This window comes from Panthera onca, chromosome A1, assembly GCF_046562875.1.
Source record: "Panthera onca isolate mPanOnc1 chromosome A1, mPanOnc1 haplotype 2, whole genome shotgun sequence".
Classification (NCBI taxonomy): Eukaryota; Metazoa; Chordata; class Mammalia; order Carnivora; family Felidae; genus Panthera; species Panthera onca.
The window spans coordinates 91,701,599-91,717,940 of record NC_138339.1 but is presented as its reverse complement, the minus strand read 5'-3'; positions in this window follow the sequence as shown (position 1 = coordinate 91,717,940).

Genomic DNA, 16,342 nt, shown 5'->3' with positions numbered 1-16,342 from the left:
TTCAATTTTTTTCATAAGCTTTCTATAATTTTCAATGTACAGAGTTTTCAACCATTTGGTTAGGTTTGTTCCTAGATACTTTATAGTTTTTGGTGCAATTGTAAATGCGACTGATTCCTTGATTTCTCTTTCTGCTGCTTCATTATTGGTGTATAGGAATGCAACCGATTTCTGTGCATTGATTTCATATCCTGTGACTTTGCTGAATTTATGGATCAGTTCTAGCTGCTTTTTGGTGGAATCTTTTGGGTTTCCCATAGTGAGTATCATGTTGTCTACAAAAAGTGAAAGTTTCATTTCCTCCTGCTGATTTGGATGCCTTTTATTTCTTTGTGTTGTCTGATTGAGGTTGGGACTTCCAATACTATGTTGAATAACAGTGGCTAGAGTGGACATCCTCTCTGTGTCCCTGACTTTAGGAGGAAAGCTCTCAGTTTTTCCCTACTGAGGATGATATTGGCACTGGGTCTTTCATATATGGCCTTTATGATCTTGAGTATGATCCTTCTATCCCTACTTTCTTGAGGGTTGTTATCAAGAAAGGATGCTGTATTTTTTTCTCTGCATCTACTGAGAGGATTATGTGGTTCTTGTCCTTTCTTTTATTACTGTGGTGTATCACATTGACTGATTTGCAGATATTGAACCAGCCCTACATCACAGGTATAACTCTCACTTGATTGTGGTGAATAATCCTTTTAATGTATTGTTGGATTTAGTTGGCTAATACCTTGTTGAGAATTTTTACATCCATGGTCATCAGGAAAATTGTCTATAGTTCTCCTTTATAGCAGGGTCTTTGTCTGGTTTTGGAATCAAGGTAATGCTGGCCTCATAGAATGAGTTTGGAAGTTTTCTTTCCATTTCTATTTTTTGGAACAACTTCAGAAGAATAGATATTAATTCTTCTTTAAATGTTTGGTAGAATTCCCTTGGACTCACTTTTTGGGAGATTTTTATCACTAATTCAATTTCTTTACTGGTTATGGGTCTGCTCAAATGTTCTGTTTCTTCTTGTTTCAGTTGTGGTAGTTTGTATGTTTCTAAGAATTTGTCCATTTCTTCCAGAGTGCCCATTTTATTGGCATATAATTGCTCATAATACTCTCTTATTATAGTTTGCATTTCTGCAGTGTTGGTTGTGATCTCTCCATTTTCATTCTTGATTTTATTTCTTTAGGCCCTTTCCTTTTTCCTTTGATCAAACTGGCTAGGGATTTATCAATTTTTTAAAATTCTGTCAAAGAACTAGCTACTGGTTTCATTGTTCTGTTTTTTTTTTTTTAATTAATTTTTTATTTTGATAGCGTTGACTTCTGCTGTAATCTTTATTATTTCCTATCTTCTGATGGTTTGGGGTTTTATTTGCTGTTCTTTTTCCAGCTCTTTAATGTGTAAGGTTAGGTTGTTTATCTGAGCCTTTCTTCCTTCTTTAGGAAGGTCTGTATTGCTATAAACTTCCCTTTTATGACTGTCTTTGCTGCATCCCAGAGATTTTGGGCTCTGTTGTTATCATTTTCATTGGCTTCCATGTACTTTTTAATTTCCTCTTTAACTTCTTGGTTAAAGAAATTCATTTTTTTTAGTAGGATGCTCTTTAATCTCCAAGTATTTGTTGTCTTTCCAACTTTTTTCTTGGGGTTGATTTCAAGTTTCATAGTGTTGTGGTCTGAAAATATGCACAGTATGATCTCAATTTTTTTGTACTTGTTGAGGACTGATTTGTGCCTCTGTATGTAATCTATTCTGGAGAATGTTCCATGTGCACTCAAGAAGAATGTGTATTCCAGTGCTTTAGGATGAAATGTTCTAAATATATCTGTTAAGTCCATCCGGTCAAGTATGTCATTGAAAGCCATTGTTTCCTTGTTGATTTTCTGCTTTGATGATCTGTCCATTGTTGTAAATGGGGTTTTGAAGTCCCCTATTATTATGGTATTAATATCAATGAGTTTCTTTATGTTTGTGATGAATTGATTTATATATTTGGGTCTTTCATGTTTGGAGCATAAATGTTTACAACTGTTAGATCTTCTTGGTGGATAGGCCTCTTAATTATGATATAATGCCCTTCTTTATCTCTTGTTACAGTCTTTATTTTAAAATCTAGATTGTCTGATATAAATATGGCTAGTATGGCTTTCTTTTGGTGACCATTAGCATGACAGATGGTTCCCCATCCCTTTACTATTAATCTCAAAGTCTCTTTAGCTCTAAACTGGGTCTCTTATAAATAACAGATAGATGAATATAGTTTTCTAGGAGTTAATATTTTTAAATAAAATTTCAGAATTGTGTTGAGCCTAGAGCCCTCTCCCAAGCCCCTCTTTTCCATCTACTATTCCAAACCTGAGGCAGCTATATGAAATTTCTAAGTCAACCAAAGGTATATCCCTTCCTCAGAATGCCTAGTACAGTGGCTTGCACAGAGTAAATGATCCCTAAACAATGTGTTGTTTCCAAACAGCTTACAAGGGAGGCAACATATAGGCTCATGTTGTGAATCTAAAAAATCATCAAACGTCTATTTCTGAGAATCCATATCTTTATCCATCCCAAAGAGCTCTGAACCAAGAATGGATGGGGTTGGGCTAGGGAAGGGGTAAGGAGGATTGACAGAAGCTGATAATTATAATCATTAAAAGCATTTTTAAAGCTCTTAATTTTATATTTTATAAAATATGTTTGGTTATTTTGCTGAGCAGATAGGAAAAAAACTATTAATTGTAGTTTTCATATCTGTGGGTACATGAATGTGAACACATACATATGTGTCATTAAGATTTTTATGGAAACACTAAGAAATGAAGAACTTATGAGTATGATAGGATATCCTTGGAAACCAAACCATATTCTTGTTAAATAGATTGAACGCTCCAAGGAGAAATCAAGCAGAATTGAAGGACTACTGCAGAGTTGTGGGAAATATCAGTGACAACACCCAGAAAATTTAACCTATTCTGATTACCTAAAAACTTTTTACTCATTTTGGAACTGTTTATTCATTCAGAAAATTAAAGAAAAAATAAGTCTGACTATTATAAGAAAAGTTATGATAGAAAAAAAGAGAATGAACCAAAAATTTCAGATGTTTGATGAGTATCAGTAAATAAGGTAATAAAATATAAATGTTACTATTCAACGGAAAGTAAGTACTAAGTAGCAAGTAGGGACTCAGGATAAAACAAGAAGGGAGTGCACAATTCTAAAGAGAACACTGATACCTGCCTCCTTATAAGCTTAGGGTAATCTGTTGTTGAAGCACTCCAGTACTGGAGGGAGAAGTCTTTGAAACATAGATAAGGTACTAAGTGCAGCAATTAGAGTGATAAAAAGGTTTTGACACTGAAGTAGCCTACTTCACACCACACTCTGACATCCTTTGTCTCAGGAAAGAATCGGCATTTGGGAACTGCCATATTAGAAAACTGTGAGAATGCTTTCAAGAATGAGATGGAGCTAGAAAGAAATCAATCCAAGATTGACTTGTAAGCAAGTACTGTAACATAAGGTAAGAAAAGCCAGAGTAAGGCAAATATTGAACATTTTTATTTTCTAGGCAAACTTCATTAAAATATTATGAATGTTGTAGGTATTGGTTCAATAAATCATGATTTGTTATACCAAGTCTAAGGTTATATCATCTTTTGGATAATAACTCATTTTTAGTATAACTTTTTCTTACCCAAAACATACCAAATAAGTATATTATAAATGTAATACTTCAACATTATACTTTGAGACAAAAATAAGATGTACCAATTACTTTATACCTTTTCTAACCAGAATATATTATAACAAAACTTAAGTTGTGTACCATATTTTGATGGACCCAAGAGAGCTTACTTTGTACATTTACATTAAGTAATGGTAATTAAGAGGTAGCAACTTTTATTATTTCCACATCTTTTGAAGTGTTATTTTGCTTTTATTTTGGATTTATTTCTCTGGAAAGGTTTTTATTTTTATTTTTCCCCCTGCTACAATTCTGTTTTAAAGTAGTTTGAAATAAAGTAACCAGGAGCCTCAACTGGTCACAAGGAATGCACAGAAAGAAAACTGCATCCTTTAAAGAATGGCTCTACTTTTCCTTCATCACCTAGAATCACTTCTCATTTTTATCCTGGAGTAATACCACATTTTTCTCCATGTAATTTTTCTCCATGTAATACCACATTTTCTAGCTTTCAGTGTTGTTCCTGACATCTCGAGGCCTTGCTTGATGCAAGTGACTGCCCCTTCTGAGGTCAGTCAATTGCTAGGAATAATAAAAGATTCACAAATCCAGAGCCAATGCCCTCATGGGCTTCTTATATGGGGGTTTTACTTTCAGGACTATTATCCCCCTGTACTAGTGACCTCAGGGTCAACTACCAGGCAACTAGAAACACCTCCTATGCTCAGAGCCTGCCAAAAATATTCCAACTAGCTAAACCTAAACCTACTTATGCTGTCTTGCCCATTCTCTCCCATGGATACCACATTAAAGACTATTGATCAAATCCTCATCTCTCTCCTACTGCCTCCTGACCGATCCGGGTGCCTCACTAAGTGGCCCCTAAGATATGATGTGTCCCTTCCTCTTGGGAACTGTGAGTAATAAACTATCATAATGTCAGTCATCTTCTGTTTTGTTTGTCTCACCAATACCTGAATAATAAAACCAACAATTTTAAAACCATACAAGACACCCTATTTACGCTATGTTTTTTGTATACAGTATTGATTATTAGAGAAATTATTGTTAATTATGTATACAAATGCATCTTTGTTGATTTATGATGTGAAAATATTTGGGTATCTTAGATGGAAATAATATTTCTCATTAAAATTAGTGGATTTTTTTTCCAACTTAATGACTTTTCCTACCAAAGAGCCATGGTTTTCATGAAAAAAAATCAAAGTCTTTAAAGCACAAGACAGATACACTTAGCATTTTGAGTATTTTTAAAAAAGTTCCATTAACTTATTTGAGATATACATAGTGATGCAGATACATAAAATATATAAAATGCCAGGAACAGTCTGAGCCATGATCTCATGGGATATAAATGCTGTAATAGGACATTTGATTCCAACTATCATTCCAGATGCAAAAAAAAAAAAAAAAAAAAAAAAAAAAAAAGAGAGAGAGAGAGAGAGAGAAAGAAAAAAGAAACAAAAGCAATATGTATGTTATGGTAAATACCTGAACATTTTTGCTTAAGTCCTGAAGTAAAAACTTATTTTTTTTTTCATTTTCATCTAAATAGGCTCTCTAATTACATGTGGAAGTTTCAGCAATTGTGGCCCCCAGAGTCACTGAGAAGCCTGTGACCTCTCTAAGAAGATGTGTCAATTCAGTGCTATTAGAGAGGCGGTCAGCATTACCTGAGGGCAGACTGACTTGGGATAATGCAAAACCAAATCAGAGTATCACATCTAAAAGCTTAAGTGAAAAACAGCTAAAATACAAAATTTCACATAATTGTAGCTCTAATAAACAGTCACTGGATAAAATAGTCACATAACTTTAAAAGCTAAACTATGTAGAAAAAGAAAAAAAGAAAAAAAGCTTAGAGTATTTTTGCTCTTTTAAATTTAAGCAAATAGATATTCGGTAAGGAGGAATTCCCTCTTCAACTTATTGGATGCTTTTGAAATATTTATAAAGATGAAAACAACAACAAAAGTGATTCCATACAAAGAAGTTAGTAGCAGGACTTGTCATTTTCATTTTATAGTCATATAATGACTGCATATCATCCAGTTTCTCAACTTTGAGAAAATTGCCATATCCACAGAATGGCTAGCGGCAGAAACAGTCTACAAATAGTATAGCTGTGATAGTCAAAATGTCTTGAATATACATTTAAATTGTAGCAATCACTTTAAGGATACAGCATTTCATAATTTGAAGCATTCCACATTTTACTGTAATAGAAAGAACACGGTCTTTGGGGCAGATCTACCTTTGTTCAAAACTAGGTGCTGTCACTCAGAGTAAGGCTCTAGGCAAAAAACTCTCAAATTAACGTCACTCTGGTAATAATGATAATAATAATCAGGAGCAGGACAATAAAAACTGGAAAATAATATTTATTGAGCATTTACTACGTGTTAAGCAATGTTCTAAGTTCTTTTTGTATATTCACTTAATTCTCAAATCCAACGAAATAAGTATTATTATTGTCTTCATTTTACAAAAGATAAAAGCTGAGACAAAAAAAGAGATAAGTAAAAGGTGAAATTAAAAAGGAGACGTTACACTTTGACATCAAAATAGAAAGGGTAAGAAATAGAAAGGGTAATACAAGACTACTATAAATAATTATACACCAACAAATTAGACAACCTAGAAAAAAATGGATAAATTCCTAGAAACACACAACCCACTAAGATTCGATCACAAAGAAATATGATCTCTAAACAGACCAATTACAAGTAAGACTAAATCAGTTATCAAAAACCTCTCAAAAAAGGAAAGTTCAGGACCAGATGGCTTCAGTTGTGAGTTCCACCAAACATTTAAATAAGAGTTAATAATGGGGCGCCTGGGTGGCTCAGTTGGTTAAGCATCCGACTTTGGCTCAGGTCATGATCTCGCGGTCCATGAGTTTGAGCCACGCATCCGGCTCTGTGCTGACAGCTCAGAGCCTGGAGCCTGTTTCAGATTCTGTGTCTCCCTCTCTCTCTGACCCTCCCCTGTTCATGCTCTGTCTCTCTCTGTCTCAAAAATAAATAAACATTAAAAAAAATTTTTTTAAATAAGAGTTAATACTAATCCTTCTCAAATTCTTCCAAGAATTCGAAAAGGACTCATTTTATGAGGTCAGCAGTACCTAGATGCCAAAACAGGACAATACAAGAAAAAAAAATCATAGGCCAACATCTCATGATCAAATGGGTTTTATCCCAGATACAAGGATAGTTCAATATGCGAATATCAATATGATGCACCAAATTAACAAAATGAAGGATAAAAATCATATGATATTCTCACTAGATGCAGAAAAAGCATTAGACAAAACACAGCAGGCATTCATGATGAAAACTCTCAACAAATTGGGTACAGAAGGAACCATAAAAGTTCACGACTAGATAAAGCAAAGTGGGAAACAACAAAGGTTGAGGAATCATACTTCCTTATTTCAAACAATATTACAAAGCCAAAATAATCACAACAGTATGGTATTGGCATAAAAACAGACATATATATCAGTGAAAAAGAATAGAGAAGCAGAAATAAACCTATTGATATATGGTCAATTCAATTATGGGGAAAGGATAGTCTATTAAATAAATGTGCTGGAAAAACTGGATAGTCACATGCAAAAGAATGATACTGCACCCTTTTTTTTATACCATACACAAAAATTAACTTAAAAGCAATTAAAGATTTTAATGTAAGACCTGAAACTCTGAACCTTCTAGAAGAAAACATAGGGGGTAAATTCCTTGACATTAGTCTTGGAAATAATATTTTGGATCTGACACCAAAAGCAAAGACAACAAAAGCAAAAATCACCAAGTGGAACTATATCATACGAGAAACCTTCTACACAGCAAAGTAAATCATCAGCAAAAGGGAAAGCAACCTATTGAAGGGGAGAAAATGTTTGCAAAACATGTATCTGATAAAAAATTAATATTCAAAATATATCAAGAACTCATACAACTCAAAAGTAAAAAACCAAAAAATCTGGTTTTAAAAATGGGCAGAGAAATTGGATACATTTTTCCAAAGGAATTGAATAGACATTTTCCATACCAATGGCCAACAGGCACATTAAAAAAAAAAAGCTCAATATTATATCATCAAGGAAATGTAAATCGAAACCACAATGAGATGTCACCTCACAACTGTGAGTATGGCTATCATCAAAAAAACACTAAGAAATAACAACTATTGGCAAAGATGTGGAGGAAAAGAAACTCTTGTGTACTGTTTACAGGAATGTAAATGGGCGCAACCACTGTGAAAAATAGGACAGAGATTCCTCATAGAACTACCAAATGATTCAGTAATTCCATTTCTGGATATTTACCACCACCACCCCCCCCCCAAAAAAAGAAAAACTTTTCTCTATCATGAAAAGACACCTGCATCCCATGTTTATTGCAGTATTATTCACAATAACCAAGACATGAAAACAACTTAAGCACCCACTGATGAATGACTGGATAAAGAAAACATGATACACACACACATACATGCACACACACACACACTGTAATAGTGTTCAGCCATAAAAAAGAAGGGAATCCTTCTATGTGTAACAACATGGATGGGTTTTGAGGGCATTATGCTAAATGAAATAAGTCAGAGAAAGACAAATATCATATGATCTTACTTACAGGTAGAATCTAAAAACAAAATTAGCACAGGTACAGAGAACAGATTGGTGGTTGCCCGAGGTCAAGGGTGGAGGAGTGGGTGAAGCTGGTCAAAAGATGCAAACTTCCAGTTATAAGATAAATAAGTCCTGGGAATATAATGTACAGTATGGTGACTATAGTTAACAATAACAAACTATATATTTGAAAATTGTCAAGAATATGTCTTAAAAGTTCTCACCATTAGGAAAAAAAATAACTATGAAATGATGGATATTAAACTTACTGTGGTAATCATTTCATAATAAATACATATATCAAATCATTATGTTGTAAACCTAAAAGTAATGTAGTGTTGTACATGAATTATATCTCAATAAAACTGGTTGGGGCTGAAAACTGGTATGGATTCCATGTTGCACATTATAACTGTGTGTGTGTGTGTGTGTGTGTGTGTGTGTATACACATGTTTATTTATTTGAATGGTGGAGGGGAAGAGAGAGAGAGGGAGACAGAGAATCCACAGCAGGTTTTAGGCTCCAAGCTGTCAGTGCAGAGACCGACATGGGGCTTGAACTCACAAACCATGAGATCATGATCTGAGCCAAAGTTGGATGCTTAACTGACTGAGTCACTCAGGTGCCCTATGAATATATTTTTAAATTATGAAATATAAATGTGTAAGATGGAGATAATACTTATGAAGATATAACAAATTTGCATGGGCAAATTACAAATTATTAAAGTGTAAGTATGATTTTATTACCTTTAAGAAATGGATTATGGTTCAAATTCATGATATTTTTCTTTGTTCCCTTCCTTCTTTCCTTACCTTCTTACTTGCCTTCAGCCTTCCTTCCTCCCTTTGTCTTCCTATACCAGCCTAGCTCCTTCCCTTCTTCTCTTTGTACTCCTCTCTCTCCCTCTTTTCCTCCCTCCCTTCCTCTAGCGCTTGTTCTTTGGTCACAGAGTCTTCTCAGTAAATATTTCTTTGGTACTATACACTGTTCTTGGCCTTAAGGATCCTGTGGTGAACAAGATGGGCAGTTTTAATCCTAGTGGAGCTCACAGTCTTGTGGTGGGGAATGGAGGGAAGCATTAGAAAGTTGACCAATTTTTAAAATAGAAAAATGAAAAAAAATGAATAAATAAAAAATAAAATAGAGGAAGTGTGTTTAAAAACTTGTAACAGAGAAGCTGACCTAGACTATGGTTGAGAAACGACTTTCAACAGGTCAAAATTATTTAACACATAGAGATATGATCATAAACAGCTAAATTAATTTTATTTGTTCTGAGATTAAAGGTTTGTATTTTCATATATGAAATAGCCATTTCTGTAGAATATTAGATTTATCTAAGGTTATTTTAAGGATGTAATCAAATTTTTAAATTTACATTACAATTACGACTTTAAAAAAACAACACTTATTCCACTTTACAGGAAGTATGATTATCTTATAGCCATTTTCTCTTCTGGAAACATACTTAAAATGTCAATGAAGAAATAATACACCACTTACAAAATTCAGCTTTTACAAAGGGAGTTTTATAGAAATACACCCTGTTGCATAATTCAAAAATACTTTAGAAGTTGGCATGAAACATCAAAATCATCATGCATAAAATAATCCTCATTATGTTGTTTTGTGAGTCACAGATAATATCATGATTGGAAAAACTGAAGCACAAGTGATTTTTCTCAGCATGGCAAGTCAGTCGTATTTTCACCATATACTTTGCCTATCATTTCAATGTAATCATCTCATGGGGAATTTGAATTGGTTGGTCCAGTTGAAATGCAACTGTTTGAAATGAATGTATTTGAAGATATTATATTTCATATTTTGAAGAATTTAGAAATGAAAGAAAACTCAAGTTCAGTCTCTTAGGAGAAAATTGAAATGTAACTTGAATCCATTGAATAAACTAAGATATATTATTGGCTTCCTACGACCAATTTTGGTCATTTTTTTCTTTTTTCCTTTTTTTATAACTTTTAAATTTTGGGGGGTTGTTTTGGGGCTTTATTGTTAACAGAATTCCAAGTATTTAACTTTGTTGTTTGAACTGGAGAAGAGTAAGCAGTGTTAAAGGTAAAAAGAGTATTTAATGACAATATAAGAAGTGTGAAAGTTCACCTGCCAGTATTTTCTCCCTACATCAATGCAAAGAGCACACAAATGACTTTTTATAGCTTAGTGCCAGAGAAAATGGTTGTAGCTAGGTCTGTTACTTTTCTATTGCTGTGTAACAAATAATCACCAAGTTAATGGTTAAAAGCAACACAAATTTATCATCTCACAAGCTATCCAGGTCCACTGCTCAGGATCTCACCAGGCTGAAATCAAGTTGTCAACTTCAGGTTCTCTCCAAGCCCACTTGCCCCTGACAGAATTCAGTTTCTTGAAGCTGTGGGAGCTCAGCATCTAGAGGCTACCCACTGTTCCTGGTCTTGTGGCCTTCTCTGCACTTGACAATTTATTTTCTTAAGACCAACAGTAAAAAGACTCTGCTATTTCGAATCTATTTTGTCTCTGACCTGTAGATCTTCTTTTAGTGGACTCTTTGATTAGGTGAGGGCCACCAGGCCAATCTCCTTTTTCATTAACTGAAAGTCAACTGCTTAAGGACTTTAATTACATTTACAAAATCCTTTCAAATTCACCATATAGGTTAATCATGGGAGTGATACACCTTCATATTCATTGGGTCCACCTGAACCGAAGACGAGTGGATTATGCAGAACATTTACACCAGGGGACCAAAATTAGTAGGTCAGTAGAGCATTGTGCCTACCACAAGAAGTTTTCCCCAGGGTTACTGCAATCTGAATCATTTTCAATTACAACATAAATGGGAAATACTATCAGGAGGGAATGGTAATATTTCAAATCAATCATACATTAAATGAATGGTTTGTCTTCAAAAAATAATTAATACAAAAAAGATTAAATGTTAAGTAAATGTGATAAATGCAAAAAATAGAAATTAACCCATTTTTATTAAATTAGAAAAAAGTATCAAAATGCATTGCATCATTATGGATTTTACATTTTTGTTTTAAAAATGAAAATATAGACAATATATTGGAATTTTGAGATGTCTATTTTAAATTATTAACATTACTGGTGATTGAATTTTTAAATTAGGTACAACTGGAAGACTGTTCCTGTATTTTTCTTTCATCGTGGCATATGAGGAAAAATGTTTCACATGAATATGCTTTCAGAATAGGGAAGGAGACAGCAAACTGACACTTATGATAATTTGGAATTAAGGCTGTTCCCAGTCATTAACTGTTTCATTTTAGGCTGGTTACCTCCCATTTATTGCAAACCAGTGGATATATTTTGCATACTTTATTTAAAATATACTGACTCCTTTTTTTTTTAATGTTTGTTTATTTTTGAGAGAGACAGAGGGAGAGATCAGGGGAGGGGCAGAGAGAGTGGGAGACAGAATCTGAAGCCGGCTCCAGGCTCCCAGCTGTCAGCACAGAGCCTGACGCAGGTCTTGAACGCACAAACTGTGAGATCATGACCTGAGTTGAAGTCGGATGCTTAACCAACTGAGCCACCCAGGTGCCCTCTGACTTCTTCACATTTAATATGAGTATCCATTTAGAATTATAAGATTCACATTTTAACTATCTTAATGCCTTGGGTCAAAGAAGAATATGATTTTATAAAATAAATACTAAATATACAACAATGAAATTCACAAAAGTTGAAATTATAAAAAAGATACAAAATGTGAATCAACAATAACAAAGTCAATGACATATATAAGTTTGATAATTAGAAATGCTTCCTGGCATCCATATACAAATGGAGCATGAGGACTTCCTGTTCATGTATTATATACAACATACAACTTCCTGCTTATTCCTTAAAGACCTGACAGCAAGCAAAGTATAAAGACAAGTTTAGTCTTGAGCATACCTACTAGTAATTTTATAAGAAAGATATTTCTAGTGTCTAGTATACTTATTACTTTTATGGTAACTTGTTTATGACTCCTAACTTCTCTATGAGGTCAAATGCAGAGAAGAGTTTGAAAAGCCTGGTTGTGAGAAATTCTTTTTGTGCTGCACCAGATCAACAAGTGCTACTTTGCAGGATCCTCCAGGGAGCCATAACCCCATTGTGGAAGAATTTAGTGAAATACATATGAATTTATTGAGGGCCATGATATTGTCAGAGCACAGGCATTTGGAGTCTGACAGAGGTGAAAGGCCATCATTGGGGCTCAGGCACTTGCTAGCCAATGTCCTAAAGTTTGTTATGTAATCTCACTGAAGTCCAGTTTCTTCATCTCTGAAGTCAGATAATATACAAATGATAAATGAAAAATGATTAGTGTGATGCCTGAGGAAGCAGTAGTTAATTTTGTTGTTATTAGGTTATGGGTATCTTATATTTTCTGATAATCAAAAGTGAATTTTTGGCTCCAATTTTACTCTTGCTTTATGAAGCGCTGGAATAGACTGTGGCAACAGTTTAAGCAAAACAACACAGGAGCTCATGTTCTTGCACAAGATAATATTGGTTAAACAAACAAGAGGTCTGTGTTTGTTAGAATACCTGCATATCACTCCTAAACTGATAATATTCTACATTGTTTCTGTGATTTGGGGAACTGGGCATCATTTCAATGCTTCATGTTAAGAGCTGGAAGGAAAATTACATTATGTCAACATGACCCACTCCCAATTTGTGATCATTTTATTTTTCTAGTATTGATGTTTTCCTCTTAAGCTTGAGGGAAAAAATAGTGCATGTAATTGAGGATTTGAGACAATTTAAAAATCATCACTTCAAATTAAAAACAAAACAAAACAAAACAAAATAGCCTCTCTATCTAGGACAGAGATCATCTAGGTTTTGCCAGATTTTTAACTCCAGGGAATATTGTTGACATTCTCAGTCTGCCATGGTTCATCAGAACATGGTAGGTCTTTAACAAAGACAGATGTCTGCCCAACCTTCTGCACTAAGTACTGATCCCCAATTAACTATCTTTTGCCAACCACTTGATGTTCACACAGAAATCAATGATCACTGTCAATCCTATGCCAAGATTTCCTTCATGCAAAATCATTCACAATTAGGGCTTCTGTAATCAATAAAATGGGTCACCAATAGCTATAGTCACCACCATAGCTAACTATTCTATATCTGCTCAGTGAAACTATTTTGTTTTAAAGAACTGTCCCTTTGGGCCTTGAACTGCCCATGTCACACAAAAATAAACAAATATATTAACAAGATAATGCTAGGAAATTAGGCTGATTGACTCACTGCATCAGTCAGTATGTTTTCAATGATAGTCTACTCTTTTACAGAAGCTCTGAAGGAAAACGGGAAACAAAATAAATGGTTCTTGTCTTTGAGAAACAGTATTTTTTTTGAGAATATGAGAAATTAGGTGACTTAGGGGAAGGAATTCAGAAATATTTAGTGTTTAAATGACCTTAAAGTTAACACCTTTAAAACAAGAAGAAAAATCAAACTGACCTGAATAATCTGGGATAGTATTTAGTAGGAAGAAGTTCATATTCTTCAATTAAGAATGAGTAGAAAAAAATAAAACAAAAAATGATAGACATGAAATTAAGAAAGACTGTTTCCTTCTATACAACAAATTAAATATACAAAAGTAGCATTTAACAAGAGTTGAACATGGTATGGTTAACATCTTTATAATGATGTGAGATATAAGAGTTCAGTGTCCAGCACTCCACAATTTATAGTCTACATAGTCAATCAAAAATTCCGAAGGTTGGGAGACAATTCTCCATCAGGTTCACAGACATCTTGCAAACAGAGGCACTAATTAATCTTTGTAAGGCTATTATTGTAGCAAAAAGCATTGGAAATATACACAGCACCTCCATCCATTGTGATTTAGATTCCTTAACCTCAGATTTCCTCTCCTATAATACATAAAGATTCTATAACACATAATTGCAATAATAATAAGATTACAATAATTGTGTTTTGTTATTTGTTCATAATTGAACTTCATTGTAATGCCCTAGATATCTATACATAACTGATGATAGTATACATCTATATTCTCAAAATATATTATTATAGGGCACCTGGGTGGCTCAGTTGGTTAAATATCCAACTCTTGATTTCAGCTCAGGGCATGACCTTGTACTTTCGTGAGTTTGAGCCCCACATAGAGCTGTGTGCTGACAGCACGGAGGCTGTTTGACATTCCCCCCCTCTCTCTCTGCTACTCCCCTGCTCACACTCTGTATTTCTCAAAAATAAGTAATAAATTAAAAAACACTTAAAAATACCATTATAGCCATTATTATAATACATATTTTTGCATCATATATGCTTGAATATTCTAGTTTATTATTAATGCTAATTGAACAGCCCCTTAATTATTCTGAATTAGAGATACTTTTGGTTTTTATACAATCATTTTCATCTAATATTAAATTTGTTCTTATTCAAAAGCCAATATATAAAAAGGATCTGCTCTATTCCTGATACTATACTAGGCATGAGGCATACATAGATGACTAAGATACTGTCCCTGTCTTCACTATTATCACTTTTTAGCACAGAAAACTATTCTTTTGTAATATAAATTTTATCTTGTTATAATTTGATAGAAGACATAACAAGGATTGAAAACCCAGTATAAAAGCATATCTAAGGGAGTAAGTCATTTTCCATGGATGACTGTGTAAGAAGAGGGTAATGTGAAATAATGTAGTATCATAGTGAAAGGATTTGTAATTTTGAAGTTTCTTTAAGAAATCAAGCAGAGAAGGCTGATAAAGTTAAGGATGAGAAAGGCTTTCTGACAGAGGAACTACACACACACAGACTTAAAAGCATAAAAACAAAATGAGAACCTAATGGGTAATAAATTTCCTGGTTTAGCAAGACTATACATTTTTTGTTTGTAAATCTTTCAAAGATGAAGGGGCAAAAATTAATTGGGGAGATATTTTTAAGGACATCGTGCTTTAAATGCTAAAGTGTTTGGATATTTTCTCTGCAATAATAGGAAGTCACTACAGGTATTTGTATAAAGAGGGATTTGCTGATTTTTTTGTGTTAGGAAAAATTTGTATTATTGCTGTATAGAGTTTGGATCAGAAAGAGAAGAGATAACAGGTAGAAAACTATTACAACTTCTTGTGTTCAATGAGAGAATGCTTCTGGTCATCTAGTTTCATGTTTAGAATTGCTTCTCTTGAATTTTTTTAGAAAGCAATTGCTAAAGCAATTTTTTGTAACATAAAAATATGTCTATCTTAATTCATAGTCAGTGTCTTCTGACGTGTAGGATCAGGGACAAGACAAATATATCCATTATCACTATGACTAGTTAGCACTGTTTTGGAGGTAGTGTCCAATATAATCAGACAGGAGAAAAAACTCAAGGACAAAAAATATAAGACAGAAGTAAAATTATCACTATTTACAAATGACATGGTAGGATTCATAGAAAACTGTAAAATAATCAACCAAAGGAAAATTTTAAAACATAAAAGGGGATTTTAAAAAATAACTAGAAAGACATATATCATTGTCAACATAATTAAGGTATGAAGTCAGTCTGAGCTAATTTTTAAATTTAAAATGCATTCAGTCAAAGTGGTATTAAACATTTTGATTGTAAACCAAGTCATTCTAAAATTTTGTCAAGAAATACATGAGCTAGAACAGCGAGGGAATTTAGGGGGGAAGCAGGGCATGAAGACTAATGCAGAAGAACTAACCCACACACATTAAAATTAATCGTACATTATAATTAAAATTGTGGGTTAAGAACATAGAATGGACAGAATAGGTGTCCTGAAATGGAAACAATGGACAAAAATACATATAAGAGCTAAATGTGGAAGTACGGCCTTTTCTGACTTGTATAACTAAATAACCATTTGGAAAAAAATGAAAACTATCTACCTTTTGAATACATTTCAATAATTTAAATGTAATGAACCTATAAATATACAAGAAAGTAAGAGATGAGTACTTTATAAACTCA